Source organism: Lissotriton vulgaris, chromosome 5 (assembly GCF_964263255.1).
Source record: "Lissotriton vulgaris chromosome 5, aLisVul1.2, whole genome shotgun sequence".
In the NCBI taxonomy this organism is placed as follows: domain Eukaryota; kingdom Metazoa; phylum Chordata; class Amphibia; order Caudata; family Salamandridae; genus Lissotriton; species Lissotriton vulgaris.
Window position 1 is genome coordinate 676,956,979 of NC_141693.1, and position 19,659 is coordinate 676,976,637.

The window sequence follows — 19,659 nt, forward strand, 5'->3', positions numbered from 1 at the left end:
CCTTTTTTGCCTCTTGCTGCTAATTTCTGACCGTTATTCTGCCTCTTCCTGCTCGTTTTTCACCTTTATTTTGCCTATTTGTGTCCATTGCTGACCTTTATTCTGCCTCTTTCTGCTTGTTTCTGACCTTTATTCTGCCTCTTTCTGCTAATTTCTGACATTTATTCTGCCTCTGACTGCTCCCTTCTGATCTTTATTTTGCCTCTTTTTGCTCATTGCTGCCCTTTATTTGCCTTTTTCTGCCTGTTTCTCACCTTTATCTTGCGATTTCTGCTTATTTCTCACCTTTATTTTGCCTCTTGCTGCTTGTTTATGACCTTTATTATGTCTCTTTTTGCTCCTTTCTCATCTTTATTTTGCCTATTTCTGCTCGGTTCACATCTTTATTTTGTCTCTTTCTGCTCGTTTTGAATATTTATTCTGCCTCTTTTGGCTCATTTCAGACATTTATTCTGCCCCTTTCTGCTCATTGCTCCCCTTTATTTTGCCTTTTTCTGCTCGTTGCTGACCTTTACTTTGCCTCATTTGGCTCAATATGAACTTTTATTTTGACTCTTTCTGCTCCTTCTTGACCTTTATTCTGAGTCTGACTCTTTTTGCTTGTTTCTCTACTTTATCTTGCCTCTTCCTCCTCTTTAATGACCTTTATTTTGCCTCTTTCTGCTAGTTTCTGACTCTTTCTGCATGTTTCTGAACTTTATTTTGCCTCCTCCTGCTCTTTTTCCCGGGTCCACATGGGGAGCCTCAAGGCCCCTGTGGTCCCAGCTGGTTCTCGAGTCTCCTGTGGGAGCTGGCATTGCTGATGCAAAGAGGGAGCTGCTGGAAAAGCAGCTCCCTCCGTGAAGAGCCATCGTTTAATCTCTGTCACTGCCCGCATGTCTGCAGGTAGGGAAAGAGATGAAACCTCTGTTTCCAGCAGGCAGGAGCACTTTGACGCTCCATCCCCCTGTAATTGGAATGTTTGCATTAGTTTGGAGGGAGCTGTCACAACACCCATCAAGCAAAAGCAAACAGCTATGACCCGGGGTGGACACCCTGGGACATAGCAGGAGCTAGTCCTGGGGGTGGCGGTTCCGAGGGTCATGCCTGGTCAAGGAGGGGTGCCAAGTGGTCCCCTTCTTCTATTTGCATGGACTGCCTAGGGCAGGTAGTGGTCCTTGGGATCATATTGCCCCTCCTTCATTAAAAAAAACTATTTTGCCCCATGGAGGGGGTAGTCCCCGGGCTGAGGGAGTCTGTGCCCCCGCCCCCTAATCTTTATCTTAAAACCCGGGGGAGGTGGTGGTCCCTGGGACCCAGGTGGGGCAGGTACCCACACCCCCGCATTTATATAAAAATGTGCCCCGGGGAGGTGGTGGTCCCTGGGGGCAATAATAAACCCTAGAAGGAGGGCCACGTGCACCCACTGCTAATTTTTTAAAATAGAAATGCCCCCAGACTTGGCCCACCTGGGAGCTCTTTAAAAAACAAGTGCAGGAACTCACGCTTGTTTTTCCAAAAAGATTTGCTACTGATTCATGGCTATGTCGAGTTTCCAAAGCAATTTTTTTGTGCTTTTGGACCCTATTGGGGGTCATAAGGGGATCACAGGACAACAGTTAGGCAGGGGGTCAGGGTATACCTACACTGCTCCCTTTTCTTTTATTTTTATAATGCTTTTGTGGAACTTGTCCCAAGATGGCTGCCAACATTTCCTGGTTGAGCCAATCACATTTTTGCACAGGACTGTGGGAACCTCAGAGGATCTGCATTCCTATTTGTATTCCCCATAATAGTTCCAACATTACTGAAAGGATTCATATCAATTTACAAAAAGGTCACTTTCTCGACCAACAGTTAACTTTCTGCCAAATTTGGTGTAATTCCGTTTAGTGGTTCAGGCTGTAGCTGTATCTCCAATTCCTATGGGAAATTGCATGGGGAAATTGCATTTTGGGACCCCCTGTTTTGTCAGTCCTTGCTTGACAGATCACCCTAAAACTTTCAAGACAGCAGCTGAAGTGAGTGACAAAGTACTTTTGTAACTTTTGTAAGGATTTGTCAAACGGCACCAAAGTTATTGGCAAAACAAAAAACGGATTTGCTATGGAAACTAGGTCCTGACTATAACTACATACTGGGGACTGCCAGTAGATAATATTTAAACACATTGGAGGTTATTTGTGATGTCAGAGTAGGAGCCATATATTATTTCGCTCTCACTCTGTCATCAAGAATCATGCTATCTAAACGTTGGCGGGTAGAAAATGAGCTACCAGAATTATTGGTTAGTTGGCCATTTGTTTTGAATCAAGAACCTTTGATCGATCGAAAAAATGTTTTAAAGAGTTGGTATTAGGAGAAAAAAGTTTATGAATGCTCGTTTTTTAGATAATTCCAAAGGGGGAATGAAGTAAGATTTGTGTTTGAATGAAGGCTTTTTAATGTTGCACAAAAAAGATACCCTCGCTGAAATAAACAGTTAATCAAAATAAGGTAAGATTGAATATATTTATGCGCTTTTCTTTGCACATGAAAAATTGAAATGATGTCCTACTGCTGGACTTTGATCAGCAATAAGTTGGTACAGAGAGGTTCTGCTTCTCTCATGATCAGCATGGCCCAGATTCACTGTAGAATAAATGATATAACAACACCACTGTGCTAGTGACACTAAAGAAGGTAAGCTCTTCCATGGACTGCCTATGCATCTCAGTGGCAGGCAAGCTATACAGATATCCATGTAGAACATACCCTTCATTTTATGCAATCCTAACACAGTATTTTGGCCACATAGCACCTCTCAATAGCACCCAAAATCAAATTTTAATTTTCAATAATTTTAAGAAATATTGGATTCTAAGCGTATTTTGTCCAACATACTTTGACTATAACTTTTCACCCATAAACCTTTCCATGCATAGGTATCACCATTATGAGTTTCTCCCTTAGCAACCTATGCCTTCTGTGTAAGGATGCATCTTAACAATGACCACACCTCCAGGGTCCATGTGAGAGAATCAATCTGCAGGTTCTCTACAAGAGGGCGTGCATACGTTAAGCCTTGGACCACAGAATGCATGTACAAGTCCTTTCAAGAAAGGTGTAAGGGTCCCTGCGAAAGAATAGGATTCAAGTTGGCTATTGAAAGTACAGAGTAAAGACAGCTCTCCAACCCATTACCCGAAATCCCCCAGAGGAGAGAATCCTGACACTGAAAAGCATGGCCACGACCTTATGGTGTCACGTGTCCTGGGACACAGAATATGACCCCCAGGCTCCACCACCCCCAAGAATCACTGATTGGTCCTCTACATCTGCAGCCTTGCCTAAAGATCCAAGCACTTTTGTATTTGAAGTACCCTGTCTCAACACTCAAGACTGACTACATTAACCTCTGCTACCCTGCGGATAGTTAGCGAGCCATTCATATTAACACCAGATTCCTGACTGTGCACCGGATACCAAGAACTACCTCTTGCTCTATGAAAATTGCTTCTCACATTAGAAAATTGCACAAAAGTGCAAGCTTAGGCAAGCTTTAAGTCAGTGAGTAATAGGAGTGAATGCTGAGTTGTAGGCGGTTAGTGCATTTTACCAGCACTTTGCATGCTTGCATTTCACTCATGCATCAATGGAAAAAAAAAAAATTACATATTCCACCATGCCAAGAGTTGATAGCCAAACATCAAATAGGACTGTTTGGCTGTATTGCATATAGTTTGGAACCACTTGGCAGGTGTGCCTTTAATACACTTTTTAAAAGCATGAACACTGCCAAGGGGCATTAAAGCGCTTTAAAACAGAACCCAACTATGGTACACATTTCTTACTTTTTAGGCACAGAGGATTAAGTAATTTGCCCAGAATTACAGGTGCTGAGCTGAAGAAGATGGTTTCCATTACTCCGAATTTGCCACCTAAAGCTCTATGACTCACATCTATAGCACCCTCCCCAGCCCAGTAGCCTGCAAATGACCACGCCACACACGGAGCTCTGTAGTGCACATCTTTATTCTTCAGAGTGCAACCGCTAACTAACTGTATATATTGCATCATGAACTTAATTAACCATACCCAGACACAGCCAAACAACTGTGTCATTCTTCTATGGAGTCCATCAGGGACCAGAAGGGGCCTGCTATACATATTCCCAAAATAGTATAAACTCCCCCCTTTCCTTTGCAAGTAGAGCGTTCAAGTTTGCTGCCCATGCTTTATCGTTATCTATTCTGTGAGAGGGGAGTTTCCTTAGCTAGTCATCATGATGTACCTTCTACTTGAGAAGGGAGCCTAAAAAAACTGCATACAAAGCAATCTCCTTTTTGAGAGGGCACAAAGACACCACCACAGTCCAGCCCACTTAGGGTCTGTCTATAACCATCCAGGTCAGGCAGAACAGTGGGCAAAGACTCATAGCAAATTAGGCAGGCTTGGAAGTGGGGCTGGGACAGAACTGAAGTGATCAAATTAATTTCCTATAGTCATGTTGTTTCCCCATCCACACATATACATGCGCATTTAATTTTCTCAGGATCACTATACAATCCATCTAGTTGAATTATGCCCTGGCATAACAGGAAGGGTGATTATCCAACTTTTGTGTCATTGGCTTCATCTTGAGTTATTGGGATGATGAGCTCTCTAGGATGCACCTACGCTTTCCAAGTGGTATAGAAACCTGAAAATACTGTGAGCAGCATTTCCAGTGCCCCTAAATTTAGGATTTATTCTCCACTCTAAGAAGGACGAATTTTCTGAAACACTTGTCTAGAGATACACACCACTGGCTGCACCAACAATGGAAATTATTGCAAGACTTTCAACTAAAAGTCAGTGGGGCTGATTCACAGAGCTAATCTGATATAAAATCCTAAACTTACTACTTCTGGTATTCACAGAAGGCATTTAGTAGTAGTAAAGTTAGGACTCCTAACTTTACTACTACTAAACTGAGACAAAATCCTAACTTGACGACTTTCGGTATTCACAAAAGGCATTTAGTAGGAGTACAGTTAGGAGTCCTAATCTTACTACTACTAAATGCCTTCTGTGAATAGCAAAAGCAGTAAATTTAGGCTTTTTATCTCAGATTAGTTCTGTGAATCTGCCCCAGTGTTATCATGCACTGCATTTACAATAATACTTCTTTGTGAAGTGGGCTGTATACTAGGCAGTGTGCTCCCGCTCCTCATATTTGATCTTCTACAAATGTGCTAAAAAATACTATGGCTGTATGGGATTCGTTTAACTAGAGTGAAGTAGAGGAAATAGAGATTCAATTCTGGGCACCTAACAGACAGGGTGCATGTGCAGCAAAGTGATCTTCACAAAATTATTTGCATAATGCTTTCAGGAACACTGTAAAGTCAAGCGCACACTACATTTGACACATTTAAGAAATTCTGCTTTATCTACTAGGACTTTGCATTCTGAAATTGAAGAGCTAACCATTACAATGAGAAACAAAACGACAATTATCAGAATGCAATATATTATTGGCTACAAATCAAATACTGACAAAAGAGAAGTAGATTCCCCTTCGTTCTTGATTCTTTTATCAGGTTGGGGCATCAGTGCATTCAAATAACATTGGGTGGGGCCACTATCCCAAATATTCACACATAAAAATAAATAGCAGTCAGCGCCAACATTATGCTACATAATGTGTTCACAAATCCTTTAGAAAAGAGAGATAAACTAAAAAAAAGAACACAAATCAGGCTCAATGTTATTTTCTATTATCTTTTTATACTTTTACAATTTATTTTTTCAGGATAATATTGAAACAATATCAGCAGCCAAAGTGTTTCACCCCTTCATTGGCTGTTTGGAGCTTCTTCACAGCTATACCATGGTGTTAAAGTTATTGTTTTTGACAAACTACACAACAATATTATGGTTGTGATCTGCTTCCCTTTCTGCAAGCACTGTCCAGGTACCACTCCTCATGGTGCGCTTGTTAATGCCTCTTGTATACCCAGTACTCCTCGCCCTTCCATTGCTCCAGAAACACTGATCCCAGACTTCCAGGGGCATATTTACAATAGAAGTGGCAGAGCACTACATCCAGATTCGAAAATTCTGGAATGAAATATTTCTGTATCTGGAGACTGTATGGCAATTTAACTGACATCCAATTGTTGCTCGAAAGTTTTGGGATACGATCCATCTTTTGGCCTAATTGATATATTGGTAAAATTAGTCTATATTGCAATGGCAGTGGCCAGATCCCTTTTGCTTCAAAAATGACAATCATGAAAGGTTCAAACAATGAGTGATTGGGTTCGGAAAATTAACCAAGTCAGAAATAGAGAAAAGCTATAGGCAATGCAAAATGTGGTGAACATGAAGTCTGAAAAGCTGTGAGAACAATATTTTGAGTAGAAATAAAGGTGAGAATAGATGACCTAACTGTTATTCTTCCATTTTGCACATCATATCCCCATTTTAAGTGATTCACTCTGTTTATCTTAGGGGTTCGCTAGAACGATAGTATACATATTTTAGGCATAATATTTTGCACATCTTATCCTCACATGCACTTTAAGCGTTTCATTTTGTCTAGAATTACATATCATACATATTTTATGATTTTTCATTCCTGGTGATCCTTAAAGTAACACCGTTCTTTTACTTGGCCTGCTTTTTGTATCTCGTTAGCCTCGTTGGCTTAACGCCACGCTCAGCCACTTCTGAAATGCAGGGCTGAACCAAGTTTACAACAATATGGTGCAGCCCTGTGTTTCCCCCTGCGCTGGCACTAAATTTAGCTGCCTAGCTCCAACGCAGGCACCTTTGCACCACAGTGCAAGGGTGTCTGCGTTGCAGGGTAAGATTGTTTATGTTGCACACAAATAATCTTTATATTGTGTTTTGCAACTTTATGTGTGCTGCTTAATGCAGCACACATAGAATTTGCAAAACATCATTTTTTGAAATGATTGTTTATGTGCATGAAGGGACACCTTCCTGCACATAAACTATCAATGGAGTTTTGCTATTTCCATGTGTGCTGTACAATGAAGCACGCTTTTCTCCTCATTTTGCCATGTTGAGGACAGGTTTTCCCTGGTATTAATTTTGGCACTGCACCATATTTACGCCATCCTTGTAAATATTGGGAAGCGTCAAAAGCAATAGATGTTGTGGTGGATTGTCCACTGCAACACCCATTGCCCTCCCTTTTTATGGCTAAGAATAGCGTGAATGGGTGATTTATTTACAAGGTAGCATTAAGCCAGGTTAAGTGGCTTAACAATGCCTTGTAAATAAGGCAAAGGCCCTATCGCCACCACAACATTGTGAAAAGTGACGTTGTGGTGGCGATAGGGGCTTGTAAATATACCCCTCAGTCTCCTCCCTTGTAGGCCCTTGTGGTACCTTGGAGAGATCTTTTAACCCTTGGTCTTTCCACCAGAAGGCGTAATCACTGGATGAAGAGGGCTCGAGGAAGTGCTGCAAGAGTCTAGGCCGGATGTCCTCCTGTCTTATGTCCCAGCCGCCATCTTAGATTTTGAACAGCTATTTTAAACCGTTTACCGCTGCGAAAATACACGAGCACAGAAGGGGTTCAACTTCCCTGCACACATGCAGGTGCTTTGCTTTCCAGGAGCTGCACCAGGGAGACTTTCCTGGGTTACTTACCTTGAACTTGCAATCTATTGAGGTGATGCAGCACCCAGCCTCAGAAGCTTTCTTCACAGTGCAGGTTCACCAAGCACTCTAATCCTGGACCAAAATAAACGAAAAAAGCACTGGCAAAGCCAATAGGTTTCACCTATTCGAAATCTATAGGCTTTGTCAATGTTGTTTTACATTTTGCACATTAGTTTAGTTTCTGTATAAATGATATAAGGTAAAGCAAAAAAAGCATTGGCTTAGCCAGTAGGTCTCGCCTTTTGGACCTTATTAGTGTTTAGCCATGCAACACAATATTCTGGGCGCTGTGAAGCCAGATATTGAAGAGCTATACAATTAATACCCACTGGGTGTCAAAGAAAGAGTGGATAGTTTTTGTGCATTAAAATAGTGCAAGGTGAGTGTGTTAAAGGTAGGTATTTTATGAAAAGACAAGTCACAGCCACCCATCCCAACATCCTTTAGCAATGTAAATGTTGTGAATGAAAATTGTGCAATCATGTAGTTTCTTCAATCTCCTTTATTCAAGTAAGATAGTAACAAGATAAACTGGAGAAAACCCCACCAGAAGCAGGATGGTAGCTGCTCAGCCTACTCTCTTCAACTGTCATTCCCCTCACACACCAGGCACACTAATATTCTACTCACTCTGTCATCCAGCATTCAACATTCCACGCAGACATCACATTCATACTGGCTGAGCAGCTAACAAGGAGAAGACCCAAGGTACAACATAAACACTGACTAAAAACAACGTTGCAATGTCATATGAGAAACTCAAACAAAATAAAAGTGAGCGAGAAGCAAATCAGAGGCAAAGGTTTCAAAAATGTGAATAATTTGTCATACTATTTCGTTTCACGAATAAGTGGCAGATGAATCCGGTCCCCCCTAAAGCATGCCCCCAATGCATGTGACTGCACCGGAGCACGTTGCTTGTTAAAAGAAAAAAAAAGTTGCAATAATATTACAATGATCAAAAGGCATGAACCAACAAAGTTGTAGCACAGAAACACAGAGACACTGAAACAGGAAACTCCCACAAGAACAGGCACGAGTAGCTACAATCTTTAATCTTCTACGGCAGCCCTAAAGTTAACCGCACATAATGATAATGTGTTATAAGCTACCCCAGACACAGGACCATCTGAAAAACTCAACATCTGCCAGCGTTCAATTTGGCGAGACCCTTTTGAATACTGGTGTCTCACAAAAGTGGTGCAGGGATGACGCCATTCTCGAAGTGAGAGCAAATACAAAATAAAAAGAAGAATCGGCAAAGCCAACATGTATGACATTGTCTGACAGTGTTTCCTTTGTTTCGTCATTGCGTTTTTAAAACGTTTTTACTGGGAAAGTTGCTAGATGCTCGTAGTCCAAAAATTGATGACTTGCAAGCACATTTTTGGTCTCTAAAAAGACACCTTATTCTTTAACCAGGACTCGAGTCGGGGTACCACGCGGGTGGATGGTGTCCCCCAACTTATTTTACCAGGCGGATGCCATCCCCCCTGCCAAACAGCTGGTCTTCACTGTTTGGCCTCTCTGGGAGGAGATTGGAGCTCACAGCATGCTGCACAGGCGCTGCCTTCTCAGATGCAATCGCATCTAAGGGGTGAGCGAGGGGTGGCAATGAGCCCGATTGTGTAAGCCACCTTTCGTGATGTCACTTCCCATAGTGACGTAATTTCCGGTGACAGCGTCCCCCCCCTTCTTTTTTTAGGACTTGTGCCCTGTCTTTAACAAACATAATTTAGGATTTTGGATTTGGAAAAAGAACACTGCGAGGAGCATTTACACTCAGATCCACATTATGACTGCCCAGGATCTGAAAAATCGCAACGTTGCCAAAGACTGCTTCTCTAAGGTTCATTAATGGTTGAATGGAAACCGAACAAAAACACAAATCATGAATTGTATTACTGAAAACACTTTAGTATTACCCTTAAACTGGCAGTCCATTTTAGGAGCTACTCGAACTTCCTATAGCACGGTCAGAAACCTAGGAGTGATATTCAAACCTTCATTGTCTTTATTACACAATAAATAACATATAAGTGAATAATCTCCACTCCTTTCCAGGCTTTCTTCATCTTCAGCATATTCCTAATCAAATGGATCTGTTGCCTGCTTTATTCCTTGCTCAAAGCAAACACAAGGAGAGGATGGACGGAGCGCTGACATTTTTCAAGCACTCACCCCCAGTCACAAATCTGGGTTGGGTTGAATCCATCATAATTCCATAGCTCACTTCGCCCCCTCAGTTCAGACACAGCTATATGCAAAATAGTCTTGACCCTGTGCCTCATGGGAACAGTCCAGCCCGAGCTGCCAAGCCAGGTTTTCCCTGGACAGATAACAAGCATCCTGTGACAGGCTTCGGGTAACAACCCTTATCAGTCAGGCTAGCTCGAATCCTGGACCGGTGTTGTGGTTCATATTCAGCATATCCATATAATCGAATCGATCTTTTTCCCGCTTTATTCTTTGCTCAGGCTGACTATTTTAATGTGGTCTACATATACTACCCACCTAATTAACTTAATCCATGCAAACCTTTCTGTAAGTAGTACAAAGAGATTGGCACTATAGCCCATACACCATGTTTCTCTCGCAAGTCAGTCAATTTTTGTAGTGTGGTTTTTGTTTGCTTCAATGGTCCAAATTAGACAAACACATGAATCATTAATTATACTTTTAACAGTTTGACAATCTATATGTTTAATATGTTTGTATTAATATATACAGTTACGGCTCGCTGCATGTGTATGATTATACCAAAGATACCAAGGAGAGAATGGGTATGCTGCGTACACTGTATTTTTTATGAAGAAGGTAAGAATTGTATTGTCTTGGAGACAGAAGTATTCCATAGCTTAACACAAGTGGGCTTCACCAAGGGGAGATCAGAGACTGAACGGACACGGACATTTCACTTTCTCCAAATGTAATTTCATCAGCAGTGGAGCTAAAGATTCAGTGGACATGAATCCTACATCACCCAAGTACCAATGACTAAATATACATTATCCGACCCATTCGGTATCCGTATATTTGTCTCTCCATCGGTCTGCCTATCCTCCTCCTGCCTGCCCACCCAACCATCTGTTCAGGTGTGCCTGCTTCTATATTGTCTGTGAGCCTGCGTGTTTATTTGTATTGTCTGCATCTACCTCAGACGTGTTTCATGTTTATATGACCTCTGCATTCATGGGGGTATTGATCTGCGAGCAAAGTTACTCACACGTTTACTCATACATGTGAATATGTACTGGTGTGGTTTATGCTTTGCGCGTAAGAGTGGCTGTTTGTCTCTTGGGCTGTGTGGATAGTTGTAAGTTGTTCTGTAGGTCTATAAGCATGGGTGTCAAAGTGTGCAAGCATGTGTGATCTTGCTGCACTTACGATGCTAATCAGTGGTCGAAGTGGGGAAAAAATAGTAGGAGAACTGTGAGCGGAGACTCAGGGGGCGGGAATAAGCAGAGGATTGGATTAGTGGGCGGAGTCGGGGGTGTGACTAGAAATAGCAAAACATACCAATTTTTAGTATGTTTGGCATTTCACTCACCAGTTACAGCTTATAACGCTATTTAATTCAAACAATCGATAAACACGTTTATTTGAGGTTTAATATATAAGTTGTTTAACGGGAGCAAAAGTTACTAAACAACGTGAATTGTGTTGCTGTGAAGTGGAAGGCCGTGTGCAAAGGTTAACTGGTCACTTTTCTCACCGCTGCATTTGCATGTTACACTGGGATTAATGAGGTGAAAGCTTTCCAGAGACTGTTAGTATGTGTAAAAATGTCAAAATAATAAAGTATCAGAAAATGTACTACATAACACTGCAGTCTTTTTTGCTTCATAACTTAGTCAACACTGCAACATTATGTTGTCCTCCATTGCTGCATAGTTGCAGTGCCCCCAAAGCAGGCAGCACATGCTAAAAGTGCTTGTGTATGAAGCAGAGAGACCATGAAGTTTGTGAGCTTAGGGGCATATTTATTGGAATGGTGGCGCTGGGCAGCACAGCAAGTTACTTTGCTGCACTGTCCTGTATCACAAGGAAAGGGCAAGAATGCACGGTATTTATCCAATATGGTGCATTCCTGTCTTTTCCCCCTGCGCTTGGCACCATTTTGACAGCCTAGCGCCAAGGCAGGCACACTTGCCCCATGGTGCAAGGGTGCCTCCGTTGCATGCAGGATTGCTTTTGTGCAGGAAGGGGCACCATCCTGCACAAAAATAATCTTAAGAGGCTTTTTCCTCTTTCTATGTGTGCTGCAGAATAAAGCACACTTTGAAAGAGAAAAAAAAAAGAGAAATAAAGAATAAAGATATTTCTCCTAGTTATGCCTCCCCTGGGTCAGCACAAGATTTTGACGCATTCCCAGGAATGCAAGTCCTTGTAAATCTGTAATGCATCAAAAACCGTGGGAGTTGCGTGGGAGACTTGTATTGTTGCACGAAAACGACTGGGTTTACAAGGAACTCTGCCATGATTTATGCGTTTTCAAGAGTGAGTCATGATGGTGCACAGTTCTGCTGGTTTTGGTACTGGGGGCCGATTTTGCAGCATTGCTGCAAAACCAGTCCCCAGTTACAAAACCAAACTCCCATGCAACACCTACCGCAACACCTCCCTTGCACACAGTAAGGCAATGCAGCAGTTTGTGCTGCGTTGCACTGAGTAGTGCAACGCAGCACAAACTGCTGCATTGCACTTCCCAATATCTTTGAAGTTGTTTAAAGACATGCAAAGTGGCTTTCTGTGGCTTTTAAAACATGACTTGGAGCTTTGCATTGTGCATGTAACACATAGCAAGGTGCAAGCATGACACAAGGCCCTTGAAAACATTCTCCTCTGTCTAGTGTGCATGCAAATTCTGCATTGCAAATCCCTGGCGAGTTGCATTTGTACTACTGGAACAAGACCAATGGAGGCATCAATGGGTGAAATGTCACTGCTGCTCTAGGGTGTACTGCATTTTAGGCCTGCCCGCAAGACTGGAGGTGAACTTCAGTATGGATTGTGGTGGACAGGGCTTGAAGGTTAACTAACACTGGCCACCAGTAGGGTTCACCTGCTAGTGCTAAGTGACTGTAATGGCTGACCTTTTCTGGCTCCTTTAAGAGGGAGAATGATGGAGAGTGACTCCAGTCTATCACCCTTATAGCATAGGGATTAGGATTATAGATAGGATCTCTGTCTTTTATATAGTAGAGTATTTTCGTGTCCCTTTCTTTAGAGTAGGGCTTATGAATTCAAGCTAGGGGATAGATATATAAGTATTAATCATGATTTGCCCTTTTGCTAACGTGTTCGGATATTTTCCATGGAGTTATGCGTATTGTGGGTCCTGTAGGCCTTAAACGAGACAGACTCCATCTTGCCCTCTGCCTGGTAGCTCGAGAGGCCTTCTAGGTCAAGTGTAATGTTTTAGTTTCAAGCTGTTGTTCGCTTGGAGAGAACCGGCTCAGGCTGGCCCTTATCGAAGGAATGTATTTTTCTCCACTCCGAAGACACAACTTTAGGCCGGCCGGCTGGGAACGTGTCCTTGGTACGGGGAGGTACAAGAATTTGGTGGGCGGCAGGTTACTGGCCGTAGCTTTCCATGAAGGAACAGGTTTTGATATTAGCGAAGGTGTTAGTCAGTCGAGAGTCCGTTCGTAGGCGGCATCTAGCTGTTAGCATCTCTGCCATTAATTATTCCATGGCGGACAGTCGCCATCTTTGAAGTCCGAGAAAGATTTAAGACCGAGACTCTCTGAGAAAGACTGAAGGAGAATTAGCGCGGAGCGCACTGAAACAGAGAGAGAGAGAGAGATACGGTAGCTAATAACCAGCAAGGTTCCAGTGGCCTGGAGGGAAGCAGACGAGGTTGAGCCTAGCGGTGCAGACGTGTACTTGTGACGGCTGGGGTGTGACTGCGAGACGAGCCAGGACACAGAGACGAGAAGGGACTCTAGATGACTGCCGAGTCCCGACTTCACATTAATAAGGTGACATCCGCCCTTTCCATAATAAGCGCGCATTCTAATCTTTGCCTTTTCTTTGCATAATCTGTGTTGCATAGTACTGTGTTATCTGTTTATTGACAATAAATATCCTAGTTTTTAGTGAACTGAGATGTGCCGTGTATTCTTGTTCAATCTTGGTAAACGTGGCTTCTAGTTGGTTGTTGTTTATATGAATGGATGAGTAACCCCAATCAGGTAAGTGGTGATCAAATAAATAGGGAGCGAGTGGACCTTTGATGCCAAGAATAAGAGGTGCATTATACTATTCGGAAACCGTACCAAATTCTATTATTATAGTTTCATCCCAAGTAGACAAAGGAGAAATCGTTCCGATAGGTGTTCATAGGAATGTGGTCGTCGTTGATATACGGCATTAGTGAGAGCATTGGGGTGGATTACCAACGTGTATACCCACAGGATTGTGGCTTGTGTAAGTGAGAGCGTTGGGGGGGATTACCAACGTGTAGGTTTGCTGGATTGTAAACCGTTTGGAAAAGAGAGCATTGGGTTCTGCAGGCCCATGTGTAGACACGCCGGATTGTGTGTCATATCTGCCCTGGGGTAGATCAGTCTGGGTCGGAGTGGCCGCGAGACTAACTGATGTGAATAAGATATGGTAGAAGACCTATGCATGTTTATTGCTATTCCCCATCCTTAGGTACATATATATATCTATATCCCTTGTGAATACGTTCTAAGGAGGGAGGTGAGTACGTTCTGGCTGGGTTAGAGGGGCCCCTAGGGGCTGATCCCATCTAAACGGAAAATCCGGCCATTACAGTGACCAGGGCTTCTAAGGTCTTGTGGGGCCTTCAAAGGTCTATCATGGGAATGTACTCCCTCAGGAGTGGTCTGATGGACTAGGCATGAAGGAAGAGCCAGGTTCCCCAGTTCCAAATTCTGTAGCTCTGGCCATAGGGCCACATCCTACCCCCACCAAACACCCTTCTGCCCCACTGAGTGAAACTCGCACTGCCTGCAACTACAACCCATTTCTGCCCCATTACAAACACCTGGATGTGACTCATTTCAAATTATGCACTGCCTGAAAAAAAGTAACAACATTCTGTAAAAAGCAAACACTCATAGGGAATGCAGGATTATGTAAAGCATGCAAAATATAAGCAGGAACACTTTTACTCTCATCGTTCAAAAACCAATGAGTATTTTTGTGCCTCAAACATTGAGGACATGAATATAGGGCTCCTCCTGTACATATGTGTCAAGGAGGGCTCAGAACACAAAGGAACTCTTCAAGAGAATCTGATCTGACTCACAGAAACCCACAATGGCTCATTCATATTCATGTCAGCCAACTAGCTGCTCAAACATAGTATAGCAAATATGCATTTAAGTGTCCTGCAAAGAAGAATAAGTGCGAGTAAGTAAATGTGGGTGAGAATGATTGAGTGCCTGAATGTAACTGAGCATGAGTGAAAGAGTGTATGTGGATGAAAGTGAGAGAAAGTGAGTGAGAGTGAGTGCAAGTGAGAATGTAATACCGAATGTTGAAGAGTGAGTGCAAGATAGAAAAAGCATTGGCATAGCCAATAGGTCTCGCCTTTGGGACCTCTTACGTGTTTAGCCATGCAACAGTTGATGTTATTGCACCAAGGATATTGTGCTGTATAATTAAATTCTTATAAGGTCCCAAAAGCAAGACCTATTGCCGATGCCAATGCTTTTTGATATTTTTCCAGTCACTACAAAACAAAAAACATGTGCACACATTTGTCGGCTTAAAAGTGATTTTCTCTTGAGTATCTTTGAACAAAATTGAATCGGGTCAGATTTGAAGACATTGTAACTTGTATTAAAATGTTTAATTAGTGCCCAGACTTCTTCTTTTGAGGATAGCCCAATTTACTGGAAAGGGGTCAAGTATGAGACATCACACTGACTGCATCGTCATATACACTTGGAAAGTGTCATTTAAGGGACATCTCAAAGGTTCAAAGAAAGGATCTTTTAAGAAACAGGACACTGCTTACAACCAGCAACAGGAAAGTTCATATAAAATACATCACGCTGCTTGAGACAGCTTACCCACCGCCTGAAGAATGGGTATTTATGGTGTCTATGGGCAATGGCTCCTTGAGTCCATGAGGAGCGACACACTTAAAGCGCTATTATGAGTAGCGACGCACTTAAAGTGCTATCTGTGTAGACTTGCATTCATTTCCTTACTCATGCTTGTATTTCTTCATGCATTTTTTCGTTTTTTTTTTACTGTGTGCACCCACATATGGACATATTTAGGTACTTCTAAATTCGTAATGTACCTTATGTTTCCCAAGCTGCTTTGTGCAATTAACCAGGCACACTATATACATTAACATAAAACAACTCTCTTGTTACCCTACCCATTAGACACAGATCTACACACCTGCACTACTGGGCACTACATATTAAAAAGAAAACATAAAAAAACAGCAGATAAGACATGCAACATTTTCCGTTTATTTAAAAATAAAAAATGCACCACGTATTTTATTTTCCCAACCTACTTGATGTTTGGGGAGTTCAACTTCAGAGGCAGTCCACGCTCCTTTTGCAGGCCCCAGTACAGAGAAAAGAGCAGAGCTGTAAAGGAGGGGCCGGGGACCTCTGGGCAGGCACGGGGAATAATTACCAGGAGAGGCTGGTGGGGCTGGATCAGCTTTTCAGTTCTGGCTGGAGAGCAGATTTACATCAAGTTACAAAGTCCTCAGTGAAGCCCTTTTCTTCTTTCACAGCTGGCGTCCGTCAGTCTGCGTGACACCGAAATAAACATAGTGGGGGCAGGCAGGCAGCGTCCTCACAAAATGAGGTGTGAAACAAGGGCTCACGGCAGCAGCAGGGCATCAAGGATAGTCGTTTTTAGGTCTCGCCTGTTGATGCGCATGCGCATCGAGCAAGGCGAGAGTATTGGCACTTATCCGCTCTTTATCCACACTGCAAGGAATCGTGGCGATTCCTTGCAGTGCCCGTGACTTTTAAGCTCAATGCGCATGCGCATTGAGCTTAAAAGCGCGTGCACGTCCGTCTTTGTTTACCCGCTCCGCCCCCTCCCCTTCCCGCCCCAACCAGGCTCTTGTAGGGCGACGCTTCACCAGCGCTTCCCTCCCACTCGCTCACTTCCCTTCTCTCCCGCCCCCCACCCGACTTGAAATTTCATTTGGCCGCGCTGCGTTACTCCTCCCCTTCCCGCCCCAACCAGGCTCTTGTAGGGCGACGCTTCACCAGCGCTTCCCTCCCACTCGCTCACTTCCCTTCTCTCCCGCCCCCCACCCGACTTGAAATTTCATTTGGCCGCGCTGCGTTACTCCTCCCCTTCCCGCCCCAACTAGGCTCTTGTAGGGCGACGCTTCACCAGCGCTTCCCTCCCACTCGCTCACTTCCCTTCTCTCCCGCCCCCCACCCGACTAGAAATTTCATTCGGCCGCGCTGCGTTACTTTTACGTCAACATGGCTTCTAGTTTGTGCTCTCCCTTGTTTCACTGCTGTCTGTGCCTGCCCTGCTCCTCGCAGCTGCCCCGGACGTTGATGACTGGTCTCCGGGAACACTGGATGTGTGAGCTCTATCAGCGCGGCACCCTTTCACAAGCGCCGTGTGGCTATGCTTTATTAACGCCCCCAGCCGCCTGCCTTGCCTACTCTCTCTCACAGCCTCCCCCAGCTCCGCCCCCTCACTACTTGATTGCACGGCCGCTAGGCCGTGCCTCCCCTACTCTCCTCCCCCCTCCTCCTCTCCTCCCCTGCCTGCCTGCCGCTAGGCCGTGCTCCCCTACTCTCCTCCCCCCTCCTCCTCCTACTCTCCTCCCCTGCCTGCCTGCCGTGTCGCACCTCTCCCCTCTCCGCCCTCTCCCCTGCCCGCCGTGTTACGGTGAAAGGCTTGTTTAAAGTACAAGTGTATGCATATGGGAAAACAGGAGATACTATTTTTATGTTAATATCATTGCCATCCCCATGCAACTAAAAGTAAGGAGGGCCAGCATCTCAAACAAAGCAACGTAATGCCATTGATTATTACAGCATCGGACACTCCCCTTGCCCCCACCCTCGAGACGTTGCTCTGGAGTTACAAGTCTTCATTGAGACTCATGCGACTATCAGCCCACTTGCTGAGTCGTCGGGGGTAGTAAACGCAATACCAATGAAACCATACACAGCAAAACAAGAACGTTTTTGTCTTGTGCTTATCTGTCCTGCGTCTAAAGTATTTTGTTTCCTTAAAGGCAATAGGGATGGAACGTTCGGCGCCTGGAATGCTTGGATTGGCGCTATTTTGGCTCGTCAGTTCCCATGAGAAAATGGCTGAGCCAGAGCCAGACATCGGGCCCGAGCCAGCCGCGAGACCTGCTTTTCTCGCCCACCTTTACTTCCAAGCACGACAAGCCCTGCTAGATAAGTTGCTCTGAAAGTGAACCTGGTGTCGATGGGTACAGAGAGGTGAAGTGCATTCTTATGCAACAATTTCCATTGCATGACCTGTTTTGTAATAGCCGTTCGTCAGAGTGCATGAGTCATTAAAATATTCGTTCTTAGGAATATAGGCCTAATGGCTATCTATTTCCAGTGCCAGGTGTTGTCATGATCATAAAGCCACGGTTTTTTATTTAATACACATGTTTACATGGGCATTCGTGCTACTCCATGACAGCATTGCCACCGCATAATTAACAATACGAAGGACCCTCATTAACGTGGCAGGAGGTAGCTTGGGTACTAATATGATGCTATTTGGCTGCTGGATGGGGGTTGGTTAGTGGGAGTTGAGGGGCATTGTTTTATCCATTTGCAAAACTCGTGCTTTATGCCATATTTGTGTGCTGCACCCGAGTAACCCTTTCTGAGTTAATGTGCTGAGCATGATGTATAGCTAAGCTGTGCTGTTCTATTTTACGTAGGCCACTACCTTACATTATTGCTCCAATAAAAATATTTTTTTTTAACGTGGCAAGAGGTTTATATTTAGTTAAAGATACAAAGGAAAACATTATAAAATTCCTTCTTTACCGATTTTTCTCTAGAAGCAAAGAAGAAAAGAAGTAACAAATAATCCAATATGGATGTCAAAGGGCAAAATCATACATTAATAGTTTAGAGAACAGCAGATTTAGAGTATTTGGAATAGATTATCTTCACTCTGTGTATTTTATAGACTGTAAACATTCCTCAAAGTTAGTGTGAGAAGCTGGCTTGGTATATTGTATTGTATTGTATTGTAATTCTTCACTCACCCTCAACCCCTCACCCACCCTCAATGCCTCACCCTCAATGCCTCACCCTCAATCACCCTCAACCCCTCACCCTCACCCACCTTCACTCACCCTCACCCTCACTCACCCTCACTCACCCTCACTCACACTCACCCTCACTCACCCTCACCCACCCTCAACCCCTCATCCTCACTCACCCTCAACCCCTCACCCTCACTCACCCTCAACCCCTCACCCTCACTCACCCCCACTCACCCTCAACCCCTCACCCTCAACCCCTCACCCTCACTCACCCTCACCCTCACTCACCCTCAACCCCTCACCCACCCTCAACCCCTCACCCTCAATCCCTCACCCTCACTCACCCACACTCACCCACACTCACCCTCACTCACACTCACCCACCCTCACTCACCCTCACCCTCACTCACCTTCACCCTCACTCACCCTCAACCCCTCACCCTCACTCACCCCCACTCACCCTCAACCCCTCACCCTCAACCCCTCACCCTCCCTCACCCTCACTCACCCTCAACCCCTCACCCTCACTCACCCTCAACCCCTCACCCTCACTCACCCTCAACCCCTCACCCTCAATCCCTCACCCACACTCACCCCCACTCACCCTCACTCACACTCACACTCACCCACCCTCACTCACCCTCACTCACCCTCACTCACCCTCACTCACCCTCACCCTCACTCACCCTCAACCCCTCACCCTCACTCACCCTCAACCCCTCACCCACCCTCAACCCCTCACTCACCCTCAACCCCTCACCCTCAACCCCTCACTCACCCTCACTCACCCTCACCCT